The 24024-nt window shown below is 39.3% G+C and overlaps 1 pseudogene; it reads left to right on the forward strand.

Annotated features, from left to right (window-relative positions):
• Positions 1–19465: 19465 nt before the first annotated feature.
• On the forward strand, positions 19466–20723 carry LOC138920511 (probable ATP-dependent RNA helicase DDX28; annotated as a pseudogene).
• Positions 20724–24024: the final 3301 nt, after the last annotated feature.

Here is a 24024-nt window from a genome sequence, read left to right on the forward strand (position 1 = left end):
GAAGTCTTCTGATCTTGTTCTCTACTGTCCAGTCACTAGTTGATCTTCTCCCTAGACTGGTCCCCACTAAGTTGAGCTGGTCCTCTCTGGTCTTTTGTGGGTCTTATGGTGGCACACAGCTCTCAAGTCTGTGTTCTGGCCATAGGTATCAGTCTTCGAGTCCTTGCACAGTGTGAAGGACCTCTGGCGAACACTCCATGTCTCGTCACAGTCTCCAGGATCTTCTGTGTTCCCTGAGAATCTATACTCAGATGACAGGGGGTTAAAAACTCAACTTTAGGTTTATCTACTTAGCTGTTTTAGTCCCCTTTGTCTTGTTCTATGCTCTAAGCTGAAGTTAGATCGACCACCACCTCTGATCATTTTTGGTCTACCAAAACTCATCTAGACATTTGTTTTCTTTTTCTACCCAACAAGCAATCCCCTCCCCGTGACCTACCTAACATGAGGAAAAGGAATAGGCTCTAAGATAAGGGAAACACAGCCCGCAAAACTCTGTGATCTAAGTGTGCCTTGTATATGTTAATGACTGTTAAGGTAATTAAAAACATTTTTTTTCTCCTCAAAGTTTAACTTTCAAGACTGTTATCTTGTTTCATAATTAATATTTTTGTATTAAAAACCCAAGGGGCCAGTCCAGTGGTGTAGTGGTTAAGTTCACACCCTCCACCTTGGCAGCCTGGAGTTTGTGGGTTTGGATCCTGGATGCAGACCTACAGAGACCCCTCATTAAGCCATGCCGTGGTGGCATCCCACATACAAAATAGAGGCAGATTGGCACAGATGTTAGCTCAGAGCAAATCTTCCTCATTAAAAAAAAGACAAACCTGAAAGACTCTCTCTGAATTTCTGTTCTAAAACTTTTAATTCTCTACTTTCACGTCCCTCCATCCTCACTCAACCACTCAAGGCAAAGAAGTAACCCTGAATGACAAAAGACCAAGTCTTGTGCATTAAAATGGAAAGAGAAGGATAATATATTCCACAAAGTGTTACTTTCATTATAATTGCTTCTTATTTCCAAATCTCCTTGCAACTGCATCCCTCAGTGCTTTCCTCACACTCTTCCCATTAACCTGTGAGGCTTCCACACTGTTCTCGTAATCCACCAGACATCCATGCATCTTTTAAAATCTAGATTCAATCTCATTGCTTCTAGGAAGGCTTTTCTTACCATTCAGGTTGGGTTTCTTTTATTCATTAAATGTCAAGCCCCTGTTGCCCTGTGGTTTTAAAATCATTTTCTTTAGAGTGCTAAATTTATAAGCCTGTGCATTGGGAGCCACCTCGAGAGAACACATAGCTTTCCTATTCTCACATCAACCACAGCATCTCTAACTTTATTTGATATCTATTTAGTAAGTTATTTTATTTGTAAAAATAAAAGTTCAAGGTAAAAAAATGAAAATATTTAAAAATTCTTGGATTATTTATCATTCATTTTATAATGAACAATAGGTAACCTTAAAATGATTTAGTAATTTTAAGGTCTCACATATTCAGTTAAGCTATATGTCTTATGTTATCTATATTATAGATTCTTTTAAAGTAGTGACTAGGTTTTACCCTTCTATGTTTCTTCTACACCTTCTAATTTGTATTCAAACATACAAGCTGATTAATTTCTGTGGTTTTGATTGGCATTGCTATGATCAAGTCCAATAGAGACTCAGAAAATAAAAACTTTGGACTATTCATGTAGAGTCTTATTCATTACATGGGAGTCTATCTAGGCCTTCAAGGGTAGATAAGGTTTGGAAAGATAGCTGGGAAGGGGAGAAAAATTTATGAACTATGACGGCCTGAAAAAAGTTTTGGAGCTGGAAAATAACACCAGTGATCTCAGCTTTTGCATTTTATAACCAGTGTCTGGTTAGGATTCATCCCAGAGTTTTTAGCACAAGTAAATCTTCTGTTAAGAATAAAAGTCCACATAATAAGCAGGTTAAAGAACAAGCCACATGTCATTATAGAATGAACCCTCTTAAGTATTTGCTGTTTAATGAACGAACGTGTTATTTGGTTCAAAATGGTTATGCATGGATGAACCAATATTCCTGTAAATTTCAAAGCCACCTTTCCATTGTATAAAAAAATGACAATAGATATTTTTACTAATGCTAAGCATCCATAGTGATAGCTTTAAAATACATAGCACTTCAGAACAGAAAGGATCTTTGAAAATATAGTTCAATTCTTTATTTAAATAGATGCTGGAAACTCAGGCCCAGAGACGGTAAGTGAATTCTCCAAGGTCGCACAACAGATAAATAACAGAGCAGGAACCAACTTGGGTCCCTTGACTCTCTGAACCTGTACTCTTATTCTTCTAAAGGAAGTCTGCCTTTGCGACTGAGAGGAATCATGAAATAAAATGAGAGCATTCGGCATTTTGAAACGGATGATGCTCTAAACACACTACGACTACACGGCTGTCCTCAGAATACTAAAAAGCAATTTAGAGAAATGAAATGGTCAAATAAGCTGTCATTGAAACAAAAGGCTGTGGATCAACCAGTAAATCACTAACTGCTTCCTGTGCTTGAGATTTTCAACCCCTAGGGGTGGGAGGTAAACCACTGAAAAAATTTAAAAGAATTTCCACCAAGTACGTCTTGTGAAACTCCAAAGACATTTATATTACACACTCTACTCTGCTAATTTCCGGTGCAAAAACAGAACGGCTTTCAACAGTCTCATCTTTTAAGAGGGATATTTTCTATCATATTTTTTAAAATACCATAAAGCATTTTAGCAGGAGGGGCTCTAATTCTCTCCACAGAATTGAGAGGCTCAGATATTTTTATCATGAGCGTTAAAATTTCCTTGTTCTGTCTCATCTTGTTGATGATGGACTGCCATTGCTTTCTTTCCTCTCAGGATTCCAGGGAAGAAAACCAGCCAACAAGATATAGTAGCTTCATTTTAACTTGTGCTTCATATGCAATTTTAATGACAGTTTTACATACATTACTCAACCCTCAGTACACTCAGAGGTCAAATGAGTATTTAAACAGACATTCTAAATGGAAATGTGTCCAGCCATTTATTTGTGATTGGTTTGATAGAACAGCAACTCTCCAAATCATCTCAGAGTATCAGGAGCCTGGAAAATCAACAGCAAGCATTGATTTCTTTGCCCACTTGATTTTAGCAATTGGACTTAAACTGCATGAAAACTCAGGAAAGAAAGGCCTTTCGTGCTATTTCAGTCAGTCTCATCTGCTCTGATAGATGTGAATTGCTCACGTCCATGGATATTATTTTGACTTTGGCTGACCACGTCTCCAGTGCATTTATAGGTTCCTGAAAAGGTTATTTTGGGTCTTCATTGAGCCTAGTTAAGTGCCATGAACCTTGAATTCAGAAGTAGTAAACCTTGAATTCCAAATAGCTAACAGATGGTGATGGTGAGATTGCTGTTGATCCTGTGCCCTCTGATTTCTAGAATTACTTTGTGTAGTATCTAAATAAACGAGCATTTCACTACTACCCATCACCATACTGAGTAGAACTTATGTCATGATGATGAGTCTGAATGCAATGAAGCATTAGCTGTCAGAGGTATATGGCAGGCACAAATATGGTCCCCCACAGATATCCATATCTTATTCCCTGGAACCTGTAAATATTCTGGAAAGGAGGAATTAAGATTGCAGATGGAATTAGGATAGTAGTCAGGTGACCTTAAGACAGGGAGATTATCCTGGATTATCCAAGTAATCACAAAGATCTTTAAAAGATAGCAGAAGGCAGAAGAGTCAGTGTTGGAATGATGTGATGTCAGCTGGTGCTGGCTTTGAAAAAATAAGAAATGGCCACAAGCCAAAGAATGTGGACACACTAGAACCGGAAAAGGCAAGAAAACAGATTCTCCCCGAAAGGCTCCAGCAAGAAGGCAGTCCTGCAGACACCTTGATTTCAGCCCAGTGAAACATTTTCCAGACGTTTGGCCTCCACGACTATAAAATAATAAATTCTTGTTGTTTTAGGCCACTAAGGTTGTGATAATTTGTTACAACAACTTTAAGAATATAGGAAATTTGAACTCCATTTACTGGGTTGACTTACAGTTTTTATATGTGCGTGTGTGTTATAAGGTGACTTTTAATTTATCCATTTTAGCTGTGAATAATATTTTGTGAATATACCACAATGTTTTTTATCATAATGTATTTATCTACTCTTTTGTTTATGGAGACTTAGATGCTTTCCATAGTTTGCTATCACAAACATCCTATAATAACCTCCTGAGCTTGCTTCCTTTTGTTTTTAAATGAGTGTTTCCTTTGGGTACAAACTTGGACATAGAATTATTGGGATGTATGAAATGCCCATTTTCAACTCAAATAGATATTGATAAATTGCAACCCAAAGTGGCTGGACCAATTTACACAACCACTAGCAGTATAAAAGTTTGAATTTTTCCACATTCTTTCCACAACTAGTCACAGGCTTTTTACTGAGTTGATCTTACAGGGTTTATACTATGTATTATAATAGGTGGTATTAATCATATAAAAACTTCAGCTAACTTTTGATTGGTAGTGATATTTTGAAAGGTTTTGCTTAGAATTCTGCAATGTCCTCTTATTGCTTCCAGAATGAGATGTAAGATTGCTAACATGATGTATATACTTGGCCTGACCTGTTTCTCCAGCCTCACTTCTCCCCACACTCTGTCTTGTCCTTTACGGCTTAGTTATACTGAGCTTGCACCTCTGTGCACACACAGTGCTGATTCTTGACTTTGATATTGTCTTCCTCTCTGTCTTCTACCTGGAGATCCATCACTTCCACCTCTCCTGGTTAATCCCTTTTCCTAGTCTAAAACCCACATAAGAATACATATTCACCAAAAGAATTTTAACTATCTTTTGGTTTCTTTGGCCTTCTTTTGGTTCTCATCACAATGCATCATCAAGTTAAAACTTTTTTAAAAAATAGATACTATAGACATGTGGGTCAAATATTCAAAGTGCAAAAAGATATAAAGCAAAAAATTTTCTCCCCCTGTAATTGTCTCTCAACTGCTCAGTTTCCTTTCTCCTTGAAGATAACAATTATTATTCTTGTTTAACCTTCAAGAAAAATTTTATGTATATATGCAAGACAATACAATACACACACACGTATATAGTTTGTTTTTTTCTCTCTCATTTATTTCTTTCTAAACATTGGCTGAGAAAGTCTCTGGAAATGGAACATAGAGACCTAGAGATTATGAATATGAGGTGGCTGGTTATGGGGAGATCCCAAGAAAAGCAAAGAAAACAGCAAGTACAGAGGCTTTGAGGCAGTAGCAGATCTGGCATGTTCCAGAACAGCAAGGAGACCAGTGGTAGAGTGAAGTCAATGAAAAAAGTAATAAAAGATAAGGCCAGATCATTAATAGATTTCTATTTCTACTAATAGAAATATTACTCTGTGTGTGTTGCAAAGCATTGGACTTTGTTCTGTAATCCTATCTTTTTAATTTTAATAAAATAATGACTTTGTTGAGTTCTGTGAAAATCATTTAGATTTGTCTGTATTCATACTTTGTGTGTGTGTTTTACTATGTGCTCCATTTTCTTCAATTTTCTGTGTGTAGTTCCAATATTTAGGAAGGGTTTCATTCCTTTAAAATAATAAAGTTGTATAACAAGCAATGTTTTTTAAAAAATGAATCTGCTCTATGAGAGATGATATAATTAGCATATTCCCACTTCCTTTCCCCTCTCCTCTACCCTTCAATTTTAGTCAATTTAAAAGTCTTTTTTGATTATTATCATTGTAGAGTTAAATGCTCTTATATTTTTATTATTTGATCTGTCAGCTTTAAATGACATCCTTTGATTCCCAGCTATTAACAATTCAATGCTGCCGTGCAGTCATTCTTGGAGGCTGGACTTTGTCCTCTAGTAATTTCCCCAGATAGACTCATGGGAACAATTTCTACTCAGTTCTCATTTATTCAACACTATTTGCCGGTAGTTTTTATAGCTAAAGAAACATTTGACTTGATAGAATTTCCTTGGCTTCTATTTTCTTTAAGTTAATTTTATATGTTGATCAACCATCGTATAGGTTTGAATGTTCCTGTAGATTTTCTCACCATTCCTATTTTAATCTATTTTTCTGGCTGCTAAAGAGATTCTGTACTTTGGCGTCCACACATCTTAGGGTCCACTATTCTGGGTCAATTTTTCTAGCAAAGATTTTCCTTTTCAGCACGTAGATTCAAGCCTACTTTTATTTTAGAAAACATTTCTTGAATTGTGACTATCTTCTTCAGGTAAGTTGTTTCTTTGGAGGGTCTTCTTTGGAGACCCTATTTAGGTGTGTGCTGAATTTCCCTTCCTGCTTCCTTATCTTTTTCTCACTCATCTATTTTATTCTTTCTTCTGTGTCTAGTTGTAAATTTGCTTCACTTCTGTCCTCTCTGCCCTTATATTTTCTTCAGTATTTTTTTTTTTCACTCTGGTGTGCCGTCCATTTTCCTCTTTACTTCTGCGTTCATTTTACTTTTTGTCTACTCCTTTCTTGAGATCTATCTGCTTTTATTTTATCTCCTTCCATTTTTTCAACATTTATTTCCTGAGCACTTTAATTTCTACTTTGTGGTATCATTCCGGAGAGGCAATAGTCATTCAGCTTTTCAAATTTCTGATAAAGTATTTGCTTTCAATTTTCAGCTGATGTGTGGATTTGTTGTCAATAAATTTGGTACTCTGGGTTTTGCAACATTTTGGGTTTAATGGCAGCTAAAACTGATAAATGTTTTTGATATGTGATACAACTAAAACCTGGATCCCTTTGTTTATGCAGTTAATTTTTTAAAACCTATCTATTTAATATTTTCTTTCTAGATTTTTCTTTTGGCTGTAACTGGCTAACATTTAACCTTATCCATTTAACTTCATCCACCTAATTAATAAGCATTATCTTCTACTTTGAGGGTTTTTAAGAATATATTATTAGGAATAAAACTTAAAGAGTGTTCTATGACAATTCTCTAGATCCTTCTCTTAGGCTGACATTTGTCCAAAACTCCATGTCCTTTCAGGTGTAATTGTTCTACATGTTACTAATCTCTTTACTTGTCCTTTTATGCACTCTAGTCTCTTTAATTCTTCCAACAGTACTTCAGTCTGTCCTGCTAGTAATGCAATTAGCTTTTTCAATAGAAAAGCACCTTATTTGATTATAGTTGAATACACTTAAATTTGACTCTGAAATTGCTGGTGAGGATTAGAGGGCATAAATGTAGATTCCTGGACTAATTCTTATCTTGTAACATAACAAAAATGATGAAGTTATCATCATCATTATTATTATTGTTATGAATAATTAGCATTTTACTGATTATTTACCACCTGTCTTGCAGCTGTACAAACAATTTTGTACAAAATACTTTATTTAATCTTCATAGTAATCTCAATATAGTAGAAACTATGACCCCATTCATATATGGAAATCTGACATGCAGAAAGTTTAAGTAACTCACTCAAAGTTACATAGCCAGTAATTAATGGAGCCAGCATTTAGACCAAGGCAGTCTGATCCTAGCGCACACTCTTTAAACCACTTCTGTATACTATCTTTCTTTATTAGCTCTGCAATCTTGGTTCTGTCCTCTAATTTCTCTAGAACTTTGCTCCTCATCTCTAAAATAAGAAGCTTAAAATATACGATCTCAAGGATCTTTTCCACCTCTAATATTTTGTGATTCTGGGAAAGAGTTTCATTTATTTTTTCTCTGTTTTATAGAAAACCTATTTATTTTTTTCTTGTAGAGTAGCCAGGAATCCACTTCCAACATTACTTCTGGAATGATGTTGCCTTTCCCATTTCTCAAGGGCTTACACCTGAGGTGCTGTTGAGGCAATACCAAGTCAGCATTCAATACGTGACAAGTAGATTCACTCTAAAAATGGAAGCTGCCATGCTAAACGAACTAATATTGCAAGTATATTCTCAGAATGCATGCCCTTGGGACCTCTTTTGTAAGAGGGAATCTACCTTGGTGGAGAATTCTCTAATCTTCTATTACTTTTCTTTCAATCCTTCATCCTCCTGTGTGATAAATTTAGAGGGCAAGTCCTCACAGCTAGTTACAGCTAAAAGCAAGTTCAAGGCCATTTTGCAATCACGGCCAGTCCTTCTTATACAACTGGTCCAAGAGTCACAAGTGACAGGCAGTCCTAAATTAATCCTATTTGGGCTGATTCTGTGTTGTTATAGATTTCTATTCCTCTAGCTTGCTGCTTAGCAGCACCAGCTCTGGCTACCAATGCCGACGACTCCTTGGTGTGTCATTGTCAAATCCACTTCAAATCAAACATGCAAAGCATTTGGTCTCATTTAACCCAGCTCTTTTCCCCAAAGAGCAACTCAAAAAGTGATTTCTGTGGAGGAAAAGACTTTGACTCATCTTTCTGTACCTTGTGAGTTCTGTAGTTCATGGAAACTTACAAGTGGGTGGGATGGTGATTTAAACAGAATTCATACTTAGTGTTTAATATTTCAAAATCCTGGATATGATCTCTTTGCTATGACTTTCTGCCTCTTATCTTCCTTTCTTTAGATCAGCCAGTCTTGTTGGGAAAATGATAAAACTAAGAGTTCCAGATTAGGCACTTGGTTCTGGAAGAGATGATAGCTTCCCTGTGTGTATCTGACCCAGGAGACTTTCCTCTCTAGATACCCTAAGGCACATGCAGGCTCCTATTTCTCTACCCTTTCCCCCTTGCATTACCACCATTTTTTGCCTTTATCTTAAATCTTACCAGAAAATCTGGAAACACTTCCGTATTCATAGGACGATAGTAGGTACCTCATTATAGGGGAAAGCGCATTACTATGGACTGTGTGTCTCCTCCTAAAATGTGCATGTTGAAACCCTAATCCCAAATTGGATAATATTAGAGGTGGGGCTTCTAGGGAGTGATTAGGTCATGTGGGTGGAGCCCTCATGAATGGGATTAGTGCGCTTATAAGAAAAGACACGAGAGAGATGATCTCGTTCTCCACAATATGAGATTACAGGGTGAAAGTGGCCATCTGCAAACCAGGAAGAGAGGCTTCACCAGACACAGGATCTGCCAGCACCTTGATCTTGGAATTCCCAGCCTCTAGAATTGTGAAAAATAAATGTTTGTGTTTTTATCCACCCAATCTATTACAAACACCGAGTTTGTCATAGCAGCCCCAACTGGCAAAGACATCCACTTAGCTAGAAACGAGACCTACGTTCCAGCCTAGTCTCTACTCCTGTAACCTGAATAACTCACTAAACCCCTTGAATTTTTAGTCTTCTTCAAATATATCTCTCATCTTGATGATTTTTAAAGTCCCTATCAACTTTAAATGCTGTCATTATACTCATTTTAAAGAACTATCATCTTAATCTTAGTGGTGTAATAATCTGAATAATGAAAGCCTTAGTTTCTAGGTAACTGCCTATCATTCAGAATTCTCTTCCAAACGTAGTAATTCTGGATAGATAGCTAATTTCCCATCTTTGCTTTGGAGAGCTCTCCTAGGTGGAAAAATAGAAAAAATAGAATACGATTTTAGAAGTTTTAAATCTTCACTTTTATTTTACTTTTTTTGGTAGTTGCAATTTTGGTCAGAGAGTCTCAGATGAGCTGTATTATTTGCAAGAACAAGTCAAGGCTTTTTTACATAGAAATATTGATTGATTACCCAAATAAAAGCTGTGGGTAAAATTTTCTATTAAAAAGACTAAAGGACTACATACTTGCCCTGCTAATTGGCAAAAAACAGCTAGTTCCATATGATGAAATAACAGCATACACACATAGAAGCTAGGACAAAAGAAAGAGAAGAAAATGGGGATAGTAAAAGAGAAAAAAGAGATTTAAAAAAATCCCCAAATGCAAACTTCCCCTGAGCCACTGTCATAATAAACAACTGGTTGTCAGATATTATACCCTTGGGTGTAACTCATGCTGCTTTGTCACCTAGGACAGATGCTGCTACATTTAGGGTGAGATCTTCCCTTCTGCTACCAAAAACATCATCTTAAGCATCTTGCCCTTAGACTTGGGCAAAAGGACTCCTTTCCAAAGCCCTGGGCTTTGGAGGGCCCTGTTCTAGCTCTCCTGTGACTGAAACCAGAAGAGCAAAAGACCAAGGGATGTCCTCAGCAGTGACAGTACCTCCCCCTCCTAGACCATACTCTGAGTACCTGGTATTCCATCCATGTCCACATGGCCCGGACTGAGTTTCCAGGACCTATGCAAGCCTACTCCTTCAGTCCTTCCACCTGAAAGCAGACCAAGCCACCAATTTGCTTACTCCCATGTCCAAGGAGTTCTTAAGGGGCTCCTGTTTAAGGGAGTGTACTGGAGCAAAGCCTTTACCATGAAGACCTGAGCTGGGACAGGTAAGGGTCTGGAGACAACTCTCCCTGTGCCACCACATTCTGGCAGGAAGCTCCAGAGTGTCCAAGAACAGTAAATTCAGTGACTTCCCCAGTTATATGAAGGTATATTTGTAGTTAGAGGATAGAACATATTTTACTTAACAGTTTAAATATTTAGGTAGAAGATACACGGGCCTCCATTTGTACTCTTATCCTGAGGCCCACAAATGTTAGGGTTAGGTCAGTCTTAAGTGCTATTGTCACCTTGTGCCTAGTTTTTACCTTATAGGACAAGAGTAGGCAAAGGCACAGGTCTAGGTTTATCACTACAACACTCAAAGTCTGTCAGTGTTAAGCTCCTCTGGGAGGAAGGCCCACGGGTCTCCTTCACTCCATGACTTGAATCAGGGCCCTTTAGTGTGAAGCTAAGTCAATCCTTCCAGCAACCTCTTAGGTCAATGGTCACTTCCAGGGCTGTGCCCACTTCTCCAGGATATTTTTGTTGAGTCAACTGCCATTTGCTCTTCTTAAACGAAAAGAGAAAATTAAATGTAGCTAATATTTATTAAGCTACAAATCAGGTATTGTACTAGGCACTACATACTTTCTCCTCTCACCACTTCAACTTCACAACAAGGCAAGTATTATCTCTATTGATCAGAAGAGGAAACTGAAGGTTAGAAAAGTTAAGAAATTGGCTAAGGAACCCTAGACTCTTTGACTCCCAACATTATTTGTGATTCCGCTAACCTTGTAATTGCCACAAAAGGGCCTTTTCGACCTGAAACCCTGCCACTACCCTTCCACTTTTCAAAGACAGCCCAAAAGACTTGCTCACACTTCTGTTGAAATCTCAAACCAGCCATGCATTGACTCTGACCCCCATACCTTTGCTTAGCTCCCTGAATGGTGGCTGCTGCCTGGTGAGGATGATTGTGGGAACTTCACCATGGCTGCTTTAGACTCAGAAGGAATGGTGGAAAGAGTTTAAGTTTTGGTATGAAAATAAGAGCTGAGGTCAGCAACTAAAGTTTCCAGATAGTGTCATTACTCAAGTTCATGACATGGCTTGAATTTCAGCAGAGGGTGTTGGTAGGAAGCTAGGCCCTGAAGCAATGCCTCCTCAGTTTACCCAGCTAGGTTACCAGTCCAGCCTAATGCCATGAAGGAAGACTGAAGTACCCATGAAGGAGCAATGTGGCAGAGGACTCACGAATGGCCTATGCAAAGTGACAGCAAGAAAGGGTACATCTTGGAAGGCACTCTAGCATTCACAGGTAATGCTAAATTCTGTCCACTAACTAAAGGGAAGCCTTTGTGGGTATAGACTCAGTCAGGGCCTGAGTGGAGTTGAAGTTTAAGGCAGGTAGAGAGATCAGAAATGGACAAACTAACATTTTCCTCTGTGTAATCTACAAATTTATTCAGTTTAATTCAAAAAGATTTTATTGAACATCTGTAAGAAACGTAAAGGAAATAGTACTCGTAAGGAACTATTTACGCATTGTGAAGGGCAGTGTTAAATAAGATAGGATGGGCACTGTTTCCCAGGCCCCCACTACCTCTCATGAAGGAGAGTGCAATATATACAGTTAATCATGATGTGAAAAGTGTTATGATAGAACGATAAATTGCAATGGAAGGCAAAGGAGAGGGAGATTAACTTCAGTGCCAGTAGAAGGGTTGCTAGCAATTTGTTACATCTCGTTGGTCCAGATATTTATTTTCTCCTTAGGGACTGTACACTAGAAATGTCCACAAGGAAAATATGTATTATGCAATACATCCTGTTTTTTTTTCAATTAGAGAAATGATCAATAAGCTCTTTCATTTTTCTTGTATGAACCAATCTAGCATTTTCCTCTTTTTTTTACTGAGGTTAGTTGGTATATAACATTATACTAGTTTCAAGCGTACAACACAATGATGCACAATATATTGCAAAATGATCGCCATAATAAGTGTAGTTAACATCTGTCACCACACATAGTTTTGAATTTTTTTTCTTGTGATGAGAACTTTTAAGATTTATTCTTTTAGCAACTTTCAAATATGCAATACATTATTTTTAACTACATCACCATGCTGGACATTACATTCCCATGACTTATTTTGTATCTAGAAGTTTATATCTTTTGACCCCCTTCATCTGTTTTGCCCACCTTCCCCCACCCCTCTCCTCTGGCAACCACCAATCTCTTCTCTGTATCTATTAACTTTTTTATTTTAATTTTTTTAGATTCGATATATAAATGAGATAATATGATATTTGTCTTTCTTTGTCTGACATATTTCACTGAGCATAATGCCCTCAAGGTCCATCTATGTTGTCACAAATGGAAAGGTTGCATTATTATTTATGGCTGAATAATATTCCACTGCATATATACCACAACTTCTTTATCCATCCATCCATCAGTGGACCCTTAGGTTGTTTCCGTATCTTGAATATGGTAAATAACGATGCAATGAACATGGGGGTGCAGATATCTTTTCAAGTTAGTGTTATTGTTTTCTTTGCATAAATACCCAGAAGTGGAATAGCTGGATCACATGGTGGTCCTATTTTTAATTTTTCAAGGAGCCTCCATACTGTTTTCCATAGCGACTGTACCAATTTGCATTCCTACCAACAGTGCACAAGGGTTCCCTTTTCTCCATGTCCTCTGCAGCACTCATCTCTTATCTTTTTGATAAAAGCCATTCTAATAGGTGTGAGGTGATACCTCATTAAGATTTTGATTTGCATTTCCCTCATGATTAGTGATGTTGCACATCTTTTTATGTACCTATTACACATCTGTGTGTCTTCTTGGGAAAATTGTCTGTTCAGATCTTCTGCCCATTTTTTAATTGGATTGTTTGTATTTTTGCTGTTGAGTTGTATGAGTTCTTTGTATATTTTGGACATTAATGCCTTGTTAGATATATAATGTGCAGATATTTTTCTCCGATTCAGTGGATTGCCTTTTTATTTTGTTGATGGTTTCCTTTGCTGTGCAGAAGCTTTTTGCTTGATGTAGTCCCACTTATTTATTTTTAGCATTTTCCTCTTAAAAGCAGAATAGTTGATTGTGGTTATGTTTCTTCCTCTTTATCTTCAGACAGGTAATTTTATCCATGGGTTGATGGTTTTCTAGCTTAAGAGTCATTTTCTTAACCTTGTTAACCTGATTATGAATCCTATTAACCTTGTTGATTATGCTTTCCAGTTGAATCAGTATGTTTTCCAGTATGAATCAGACAGGTTTCCAGACAATGGAATTTCTGAATGGTGATTGTATTTACATAAGTATGATGTTTTCGTCAGAGATAAACTGTAAGATAGTTTAGTAGAAACATAAAGTGGTGCATTAAAAATCGTGTGCTTTGTTCTTTTTCGTGGAACATCAACTTCCTGAAGTTTCTGCAGCAAGCTGGTCAGAAAGCAGTTTATTGAGAAATGATATGGTGACTGTCATTTGCAAGCTCCCTACATCTATCAGGTAAAGTGATTAAACCTGCATCTATCATTCAGCATAATTAATCGGTAAGACACAACAGCCCATGTTCGAGTGCTCATTAATCTGTAGTTCAGGTACATACATCTCAGACTTCAAGTTCATATAAGAAATACATCCATCAGTGCTGCCACATGCACTAGTGTTCCCTATTGCAGTTATAAAATGGGTAGGTATTCTTTAAAGAAGGGTGGAAAGAGGTTTTTCCCTAAGCAGAGTCAAGAAATTACAGAGTTCTTCAGAGACTGCTAAGCATAAAACAAAAACCCACTAAAATAGATTTCTTCGTTATTTATTTTAGGTCCCCCCCCCCACCAATGATGATAATATTTCACTTCATGAAATAGATCTCTGAGTATAAATGATTTAAATTCAAGGATCTATTCAGTCATGCAACACATACTTACTGGACATCTAACATACCCTAAGGGACATAGCAATGATTTGACAAGCTCCTTGCTCCCAAGAGCTCTACAGTCTGAGGTTCAAAGGTCAACAGTGTTAGAACGGGAGCCTGCTGTCACCTTGAATTTCATCGGCACCAACCGAGGTTTACCATTTTGCAAGAAGACAGATCTCTTTCTAGAATTAGCTAACACAGTTTGTTAATAATGGTTTAGATACTTCAAAAACTTTAAATGTTTAATTTTGCTTAGGTAAAATCTGAATGCGTCTTGATAGTGGAAGAGAACATAGTGGTTACCTGGTTTAATTCAATCATTTCACAAATGAGCAAAACTTGAAGGGGAGGTACTCAAGTTCACCCAGCTGATGATTATCAACATCCAAGTGCAAATATATCATCCACTTACCCAGTTTTCTGCTCCCACTCTACCATGCTATCTTCAGGGAAAATTATTTGATACAGCTTTTGGTGAGAAAAAAAAATAGAAGTTTTGATGTATATTATTTTTAGCACTTAATCTTTTTCTTTTATTATTATGATTGTTTTAGTAATTCAAATGATATAGAAGTGTGACCCTACCATATTTTTTCTACATTCATAGAAACATACACAAATGCATAGACATACACACAAATATGGTTTTCAAAATAAGTGAATATATATCGTTTAGCTGATAAGATTACGTTTCCTTAAGGATTCCACTTCTGACGCTTTTCTTCCTGTCCCACTTTAATCACAATTCCCTACAGGATGGGTCTGACTTTTCCAGTGTAGATGTTGGATCTAACTAATGTGTCAGTTTTATGTTAAGCAAAAAGAAGCTTCTTTCTCTTGGCTGCTGTTATAATGCTGTCTAATGATCCTGAATGAATTCTTCAGTCTCAAACTTAATATCCTCAGAAATTGGGCTGGTAGAGGAAGGAAGAGACTAGAGGGACAAAGAAGGTAGAAGAGTGGGTGCACTGGTATTTCTGACAAACTCACAGTGGAGTTTTACTCAGCAACTTAGAATATGTGCATATTCGTAATGAGCATTTTTGAATATGTTTTAGGTAATGGATATTGGTGGTGGAAAATCCTCAGAAAAGGGGTGTCCATTGACCCCACCCAGAAATGTATAAGTGGCTACGTCTGAGCTCAGAAATGAGAGAGGGCTTTGTCTAGAACACAAAGTCAGGTGTCGCTAATATTTTCTCATGTCAATCAAAATTTCACAGTTCTGCACTCTAGCTAACAGCCAAGTAAGATTGAAAAATGTTGATATTCTAGATGAGAGCTGAAAGGCATCATGTTGTTTGAGTTCCTCCAATTATGAAAAATAAATCAGTGATTTTAACTGTGTGTTTCAGGAATTCTGACCACTTTAAATAAGAGCTTTTGCTGACTGAAGGATATTTGTGATGAAATTAGTTTTCCTTTTAAATTCTGCCTTCCTAAGCCTGATAAAGTCACTTCCACAAAGTTGTCAACTCTTTGAATTAGTTTCTTTTGGTAATCACATAAATTAAGTTGCAAAGTCTTAACTCTTGAAAAATTACAAAATCTATAAAATGGATTTAAAAAAAAAAAGGTAGAATGGAAAGAAACCTACACACAACAAAAAACGTCCCTAATGTTTATTTTCTTCTTGAAAAATTCTTTGTGTTTTTATAGAACCTCAATCCAGTATATACAACCCACCTCCCCTCCTTTTCTGCTGTGGATCTCAATCTAATAAACAAATATTTCATCTTAGGATGGCACCAAATTTCTAACCTTCTCATAAGCGCATACTGTACTGTCTGGGTTAATAAAATTATCATTCTCGTTTACATATTTTTAAACAGCTAAGCATTTTAATACACATTCTTGAGAAAAATAGAGGTATGCAAAATTATTAGCAGTTTTATAACACAATAACCAATGAAAGCAACAGGAGGAAACCCAAACAAATATTTGATTTGGATAGCATTTCACCATTTACAAGCACTTTTTATAAATTTCAATTCACTTGCGTATATCACATCATTTATGGCAACCAATAAAGAATAAAACTATGGGGTCCATCACTTGTCCTGTCAATTGGCACATTGTATTTTACTGTAAGATTGAAAACATGGGGTTGATAGTTCGTATTTAAAAGGTTGACATTTATTTTACAAGAAAATTGGCAGCTGTGTCTTGTGGTAACATAACCTGGAACACTTATCTGGTTATCCAAACTCAAGGAATAGCATATCATTAAAGTTCCTTTAAAATAGGAATTGGAGAGATCATGAGATAGTTTACATCTTGGTTTTCCTTTCCTTTGGAGCTTCGGATGTTTATGAGAGAAAAAAATTGTTGCTGTCATAAGGTGGCTTCTGTGAAGAGCAATGTGCCATGCTTCGGAGGGAGTGTCTGAAATTATAAGTTCCAGTTGCCAAAATGAGTCCTAGTGTGGATTTCTTAATTGGTTCTAGAATTGGCCAACCTTGATTAGACTTTGGACTAACTGGATGCTACTAAATAACTTTTGTAGTTGTTTTTTTCAGTTATTTTATTGAGGTCATAAAGGTTTACTGCATTGTGAAATTTTAGGTGTACATTATTATTTAATAGTTTCTGTATAGACTACATCATGCCCACCAACAATAGTCTAATTTTTATCCATCACCATACATATGTGCCCCTTTACCCCTTTCACCCACTCCCAAACCCCCTTCCCCTCTGGTAACCACTTGTGTGTTCTCTTTGTCCATGTGTTTGTTTATCCTCCATATATGAGTGAAATCATGTGGTGTTTGCCTTTCTCTGTCTGGCTTATTTCACTTAAATCATACCCTCAATGTCCATCCATGTTGCTGCAAATGACATGATCCTCTCTTTTTTATACCTGAGTAGTATTCCATTATACACATATATATGTTCCTTATCTTCTTTACACATTCACCTGTAGAAAGGCACTCGGGTTGCTTCCACGTCTTGGCTATTGTGAATAATGCTACAATGGACATAGTGTATAAGTCTCTTTGAATTGTTTATTTCAAGATCTTTGGATAAATACCCAGTAGTGGGATGGCTGGGTCATATGGTATTTCTATTTTTAATTTTTTGGGAAATCTCCATACTGTTTTCCATAGTGGCTGCACTGGTTTGTATTCCCACCAGCAGTATATCGGGGTTCCCTTTTCTCTACAGCCTCTCTAACATTTGTTATTTTTAGTCTTGTTAATTATAGCCATGCTGATAGGTGTAAGGTGATATCTCATTGTAGTTTTAATTTGCATTTCCCTAATAATTAGTGATGTTGAACATCTCTTCATGCCTCTTGGTCATCTGTATATCTTCTTTGGAAAAATGTCTGTTCATATCCTCTGCCTATTTTTTGATTTTTTTGTTTTTTTGAGGAAGATTATCCCTGAGCTAACATCTGCCACCAATCCTCCTCTTTTTGCTGAGGAAGACTGGCCCTGTGCTAACATCCGTGTCCATCTTCCTCTACTTTATATGTGGGACGCCTGCCATAGCATGGCTTGCCAAGCAGTGTGTGGGTCTGCACCCAGGATCTAAACCCGCAAACCTCGGGCCACAGAAGTGGAACGTGTGAACTTAACCACTGCGCCACCATGCTGGCCACCGGGTTGTTTGTTTTTCCTTTGTTGAGTTATATGAGTTCTTTACATATTTTGGAGATTAATGAATTGTTGGATATATGATTTGCAAATATTTTCTCCCAGTTGGTGGATTGTCTTTTTGTTTTGTTCGTGGTTTCCGTTGCCTTGCAGAAGCTCTTTAGTCTGATATAGTCACATTTGTTTATTTTTTCTTTTGTTTCCCTTGCCTGTGTAGGCATGGTATTTGAAAAGACGCTAAGAGTGATGTCAAAGAGTGAGCTGCCTGTATTTTCTTCTAGGAGTTTTATGATTTCGGAACTTCCATTCAAGTCTTTAATCTATTTTGAGTTAATTTTTGTGTATGGTGTGAGATAATGGTCTACTTTCATTCTTTTTTTTTTTAAAGAAAAAGATTGGCACCTGAGCTAACATCTGTTGCCAATTTTCTTTGTTTTTAGTTCCTCTTCTTCTTCTCCCCAGAGCCCCCAGGACATAGTTGTATATTCTAGTTGTGAGTGCCTCTGGTTGTGCTATGTGGGATGCCGCCTCAGTGTGGCCTGATGAGCGGTGCCGTGTCCGTGCCCAGGATCAGAACCGGTGAAAGCTTGGGCCACCAAAGCAAAGTGGGCAAACCTAACCACTCGGCCATGGGGCCAGCCCCTATTTTCATTCTTTTACATGTGGCTGTCCAGTTTTCCCAAACTGTTTATTGAAGAAATTTTCCTTTCTCCATTGCATGTTCTTAGCTCCTTTTTTGAAGATTAGTTGTCCATAGGTGTGTGATTTCTGAGCTTTCAATTCTGTTCTATCCACCTGTGTGTCTGTTTTTGTGCCACTACCATGCTGTTTTCATTACTACAGCTTTGTAGTATATATGTATATATATTTTTCTTTTCTTTACAGAAATAAAGCCCACTCCTTTTTTTTTTTTTGTGAGGAAGATTGGCTCTGAGTGAACACCTGTTGCCAATCTTCCTCTTTTTATTTTTCCTCCCCAAAGCCCCAGTACATAGCTGTATATCCTAGTTGTAAGTCCTTCTAGTTCTTCTATGTGGGATGCTACCACAGCATGGCTTGATGAGCTGTGTGGGTCCAGGCCTAGGATCTAAATTGGTGAACCCCAGGCCTCCCAAGTGGAGGGTGGAACTTTACCACTACACACCCCAGCCAGCCCCTGAGGTATATTTTGAAGTCAGGGATTGTGATGCCTCTAGCTTTGTTCTTTTTCCTCAGGATTGCTTTAGCTATTTAGGTCTTTTGTTGTTCCATATGAAATTTATGATTCTTTGTTCTATTTCTGTGAAGAACGTCATTGGGATTCTGATTGGGGTTGAAATGAATCTGTCAATTGCTTTAGGTAATTTGGACATTGTAACTACGTTCATTCTTCCAATCTATGAGCATGGAATATCTTTCCATTTCTTTACGTCATCTTTGATTTCTTTCAATGTCTTATAGTGTTCAGTCAAAGACTTTCAGTATAGTTTCAGTTATAGGTCTTTCACTTCCTTGGTTAAGTTTACTCCTAGATATGTTATTCTTTTTGTTGTGATTGTAAATGCCATTATATTCTTGAGTTCTCTTTATGCTAGTTAGTTGTTAGTGTACAGAGATGCAACTGATTGGCATCGCCCATCTGGGTCTGGAGCCCCGCATGTTGCATGCACTACAGGAAGTTGCTCCCAAAGTCATTCGGCCTACAATGGTGCAGTTGAGTACCATCCCCTCACAACCTCGTGGCTGCCACATCCTTTGTGCTGTGGAAACTGACAGTGACAAAACTCTCAACTACCCACTACCTCTGCTTCAACTGTTCTTGGGCAGCCATGCCTGGACTCCCACTGTATCCCTGCTCCTCGAGGCCTGGTCCTTGTGCCTTCACCAGAATTAGCGGAACAGGTCTGGGGTATAGCCCAGCCCTTGGACAGCTCCCTGGGCCTCCAGGTGCAGGAGCTATGGGGAGGCCATGGCATGAGTAGGATCAAGCTGCAACTGTCCCAACACCCTCAGGCAGGTGTACAAGTGGCCACTCCGGGGGCTCTGTGGAAGGCCCTGACAATCAGGCTGGAGCAGCTCTCCTTCTTGGTGTTGGACGAAGCAGGAACACTGCTGGATGAAGCTTCTTGGAACTAGTGGATTGCATTATGGAGAAGAGCCACGTAGCGCAAGGCTCAGCTGTCTTCAAAGAACCCTTCCATCCGACAGCTCAATTGGTTATGGTAGGGGGCACATTTCCCAAAGGTGTAAGCCAGCTGCTGAGTAAAGAAGCCAGCCCAGACTCTCTAACCACAGTCACTAGCTGCATGCTCCACTGTGTCATGCCTCATGTCAGACAGACATTTATGAGGCTGAAGGGAGCAGAGAAGGTGACTGCGTTGGTGCAGATCCACAAGCAGCATGACAGAGCATATAGGACGGGCCCCTCAGGAACGGTTCTGGTGTTCTGTAAGAGCTCCAGCACTGTGAACTGGCTAGGATGTATTCTAGATGACCACAAAATCTGAAACCTAAGGCTTTGGGGACAACTGCTAGCCTCAATGAGGGCAGGTATTTTCCAGTGCTTCCCAAAGGGCTCCCGAGACATACTTCTCTGCACATATATAGCCTCTCAGGGCTTGGACAGCACCCATGCAGAGCTGGTTGTCACTTATGATTTGGGCCTCACCCGGCAAGACTACATCCACAGAGCGGGGTCGGGAGGGAGGGAGGTGGGCCATGTGGGGAGTGAGGTGCCAGGTACAGTCATCATCTTTGTGACCCATCCCTGGGATGTGAGCCTGGTTCTGAAGATTGAGCTGACAGCTCGCCAGAGGAGAAGGCTTCCAGGACTAGGGTCCTCAGTGGGAGACCCTTTGCTCCAGCAAACCTGACTGAAGCTGGCTTAAATGTGATGCCATAACAAGGATCTTTCCCTGTGTCCTTGGGGGGGTGAGAGCACTTGTCAGTAGAATGTGCTAGGCTGCCCAGTCACCTGTCTGGAGGACTAGTAAACTGCTGTCTGACTTCAAAAGGTAAGATGTTGGCCACCATTGGAGGGTGAGCTTCTGAGCAGGGCTCTCTGTTATCTTTCCCATGACTCAGGAAACATAAAGTAGATTTTGGCTTTGCATTGTGTCACGATTGCTAACAATAAATGATGTTTTATGGATCTCCTCTAATAATAGTTACCACTGGGGCAGAATTAACTGAATTCTGAGAAGATTCACACTCCAAACTACCACACCCAGGACAAAGGTTTTTTCAGTTGACGGTTTAGTTTGTAAACATTTAGATTTTGTTTCATGCCCCCAAAACATCCATTAAGCCCCCAGGAGAAGGGAAAGGTGAAGTGACTAGCAGTGGAGAGAATTTCCTTCACCAACAATGCTGACCGCAGGCTTGGTCACTCTTGGTGAAGTCTCTCTGGGAAGTACTGGCAGAAGAATAAAAGGCAGACTGACACAAGTGTGGCTGGTGTGCATTTCCAGGCTCTGCCTTCTTTTCTGTCCCCTGGTGGCAGAGGAAGAAGAGAAAGGATTGAACTGTCTTATGAAACTGACAAAATACACAGATGGCACCCTTGGACTGTCTGCTGGTTCCAGTCTCTGCAATGTTATATAAGTTTTGCCTAAAGTAATGAACAGTTGAGAGTCAAAATCTAATACTCCACAAAATGACTTAAAAATACTTGCACACTGAAAATGATAAGGTTTCAGAGAAGAGAAATGGGCCCAGGGCAACCTTTGCCAAAAGATAATATTGTACTAAATGTACAATCATACCTCTTTTCCATACAAAGAAACTGAAGCTCAGAGGAATGAAGGAACTTGCTCAAGATCACACAGTTAAGTTGGACAGAATCTGGTCTTGTCTACACCAAGATTTGCGTTCTTAACTACCATACTAGATTTTTGAAAATGTGATACAGGCATAAAATTACTATACATCTCTGTTTTCTTTGGATATTCCTTGTTTACGTCTATGCCTGGCACAGTTTTTAATACTCCCCACTTTGACTATCAAAACTGACAAAAGTTTAGGTAATAATTTGGTCGCTCTATCCTTGGAGCACTATGGTGGAACTGCCCAAGAAGCTTATTAAAAGTGCAATTGTTTTGTTTTGTGAGGGAGATTGGCCCTGAGCTAATATCTGTGCCAATCTTCCTCTCTTTTGTATGTGGGATACTGCCACAGCATGGCTTGATGAGTGGTGTGTAGGCCCACACCTGGGATCCAAATCCGAGAACCCTGGGCGACCAAAGCAGAGCATGTGAACTTAACCACTATGCCACTGAGCCAGCCCCAGCAGATTTTTGAGCCCCACTCCAGATTTGGATAAGTTTTCTGAGGAATGGCCCAGGAATCTATGTACAAGTAATTTTTTTTTTTTGAGATAGGTTAGCCCTGAGTTAACATCTGTCGCCTATCCTCCACTTTTTGCCGAGGGAGACTGGCCCTGAGCTAACATCCATGCCCATCTTCCTCTACTTTATATGTGGGATGCCTGACACAGCATGGCTTGCCAAGTGGTGCCTAGGTCCACACTCGGAATCTGAACCTACGAATCCCGAGCCACCAAGCCGAGCACGTAAACTTAACTGCAATGCTACCAGGCAGACTCCCTATGTACACGTATTTTTAAGCTGTTTTGTGTACTCCCCAGGTGAGTCTCAAACCCTCTTAAGTTGATAAATCACTTGTGTATGGTGTTCTGCCTTCCACAGAGACCCAGCCAAGTCCGGATAAGGTTTCAGTGCCCCCACCAGAGCAGAGGGATGCTCCCAGACAACTAATCTCTCTGGAGCCTGGAGAATTTGAGTGGCTGCCTACTGGCCCACCTGCCAGCATGAACCTCCTCCAGGGCCCTCCCCAAAAGCAGCCTGCTCTAATTAGGCCTGACTTCATCTGTTCTATTGTGTACCACACTGATCAATTTAGGAGTAGAGAGAAGGTGCTGTGCTGCTCAACCAGGGTTGGCCGCCCTCTAGAATAGTAGCCCAGGCAGTCTCTACCTCCTGGGCACATCCCCTCTGCAACAGTCTCAGTGAACAAATGTCCCATCTTTGTTTATTCAAGGTCAGCCACAAGGAGCGTCCCCCTAAGGAAGGTTATCACTCATTGCTAGAAAGTTCTTGGTCACACTGTGTCAAAGGCTGCCCCAAATATAGTTCCTTCCTTTGGGCCTGATCAGGCTAAGAGGAGAGTTGTCTATTTTCTCCTCCTCTGAGTAGGACTAAATCATCTTTTGGTAACACCTTTTCACAGCGTTGACTGTATTTTTCACCTGGGCTGCTGCTGAGCCCACATCTCTTCCTTTCGTGGTGATGGGATTATTGTTTTCCCTTTTGCAGGGAGAAAGGAGTGTAATGATTAGGTTGTCATTTTGTATGATGTCATTTTGTCATGAATTTGTTTTGAATTTCATATTATATGGGCCCATCATTCCGACTTCGTGACATCATTTGAGACCCTCATTTTGCCTTGGAGCACCTTTAACATCTCTCCTGGTGTCACTGGACTGTGGTGAGCTGGTCCTCGTACTCCTATCAGCTACAAATCTGGAGCCCCGACATGAAGCCCTAGCACTGAGCAGAACACCTCTCTACTGCCCGTGTAACCTTGGGTAGACCCCTTAACTGCTCGGGTTTTTGAGTCCTCAGTTGTAAAAATGTGAGGGTTCTATGAATTTACATTTGGGGCAGCACAAGGTTGAAAAGAGCTTGTCTTTACATTTATTCTTCCCAACTGGAACATCTACCTTCCTCTCTATGGGTCCAAATCATACTTGTCCTTCAGGCCCACCACCCAGGAGCCTTTTCTGATTTCTAATCCACACAGATCTCTGCCTCTCCAGCTGTTGAATACTTAGCGTCAGTGACATACAATCTACCTCTCTCTTAAGTTAATCTTGCCTCTCAAGCCAATCTCAGTATATGGGCTTCTTTTGCCTCCTGTGGTCCCTGAGGCTGTGCCAGCCCACAGGCATGCTCCACAAGGAGTGGCTACTTGACTAGGCCATGCGTGGGGAGGGCCAGGTGTGAGGGCCCAGGCAGAATGCCTCTCTGCTTCCACCTTACTTTCCTCCACAAAACCCTGAGAATCTGAAGCCTGCCCCTCAAGTCACAGATGTGACTTATGTGACCTCACCGGTAGTGATGACCTCACAGACCCTCTCACGGTTGCCATGGCAGG

Source organism: Equus caballus, chromosome 24 (genome assembly GCF_041296265.1).
Source record: "Equus caballus isolate H_3958 breed thoroughbred chromosome 24, TB-T2T, whole genome shotgun sequence".
Classification (NCBI taxonomy): domain Eukaryota; kingdom Metazoa; phylum Chordata; class Mammalia; order Perissodactyla; family Equidae; genus Equus; species Equus caballus.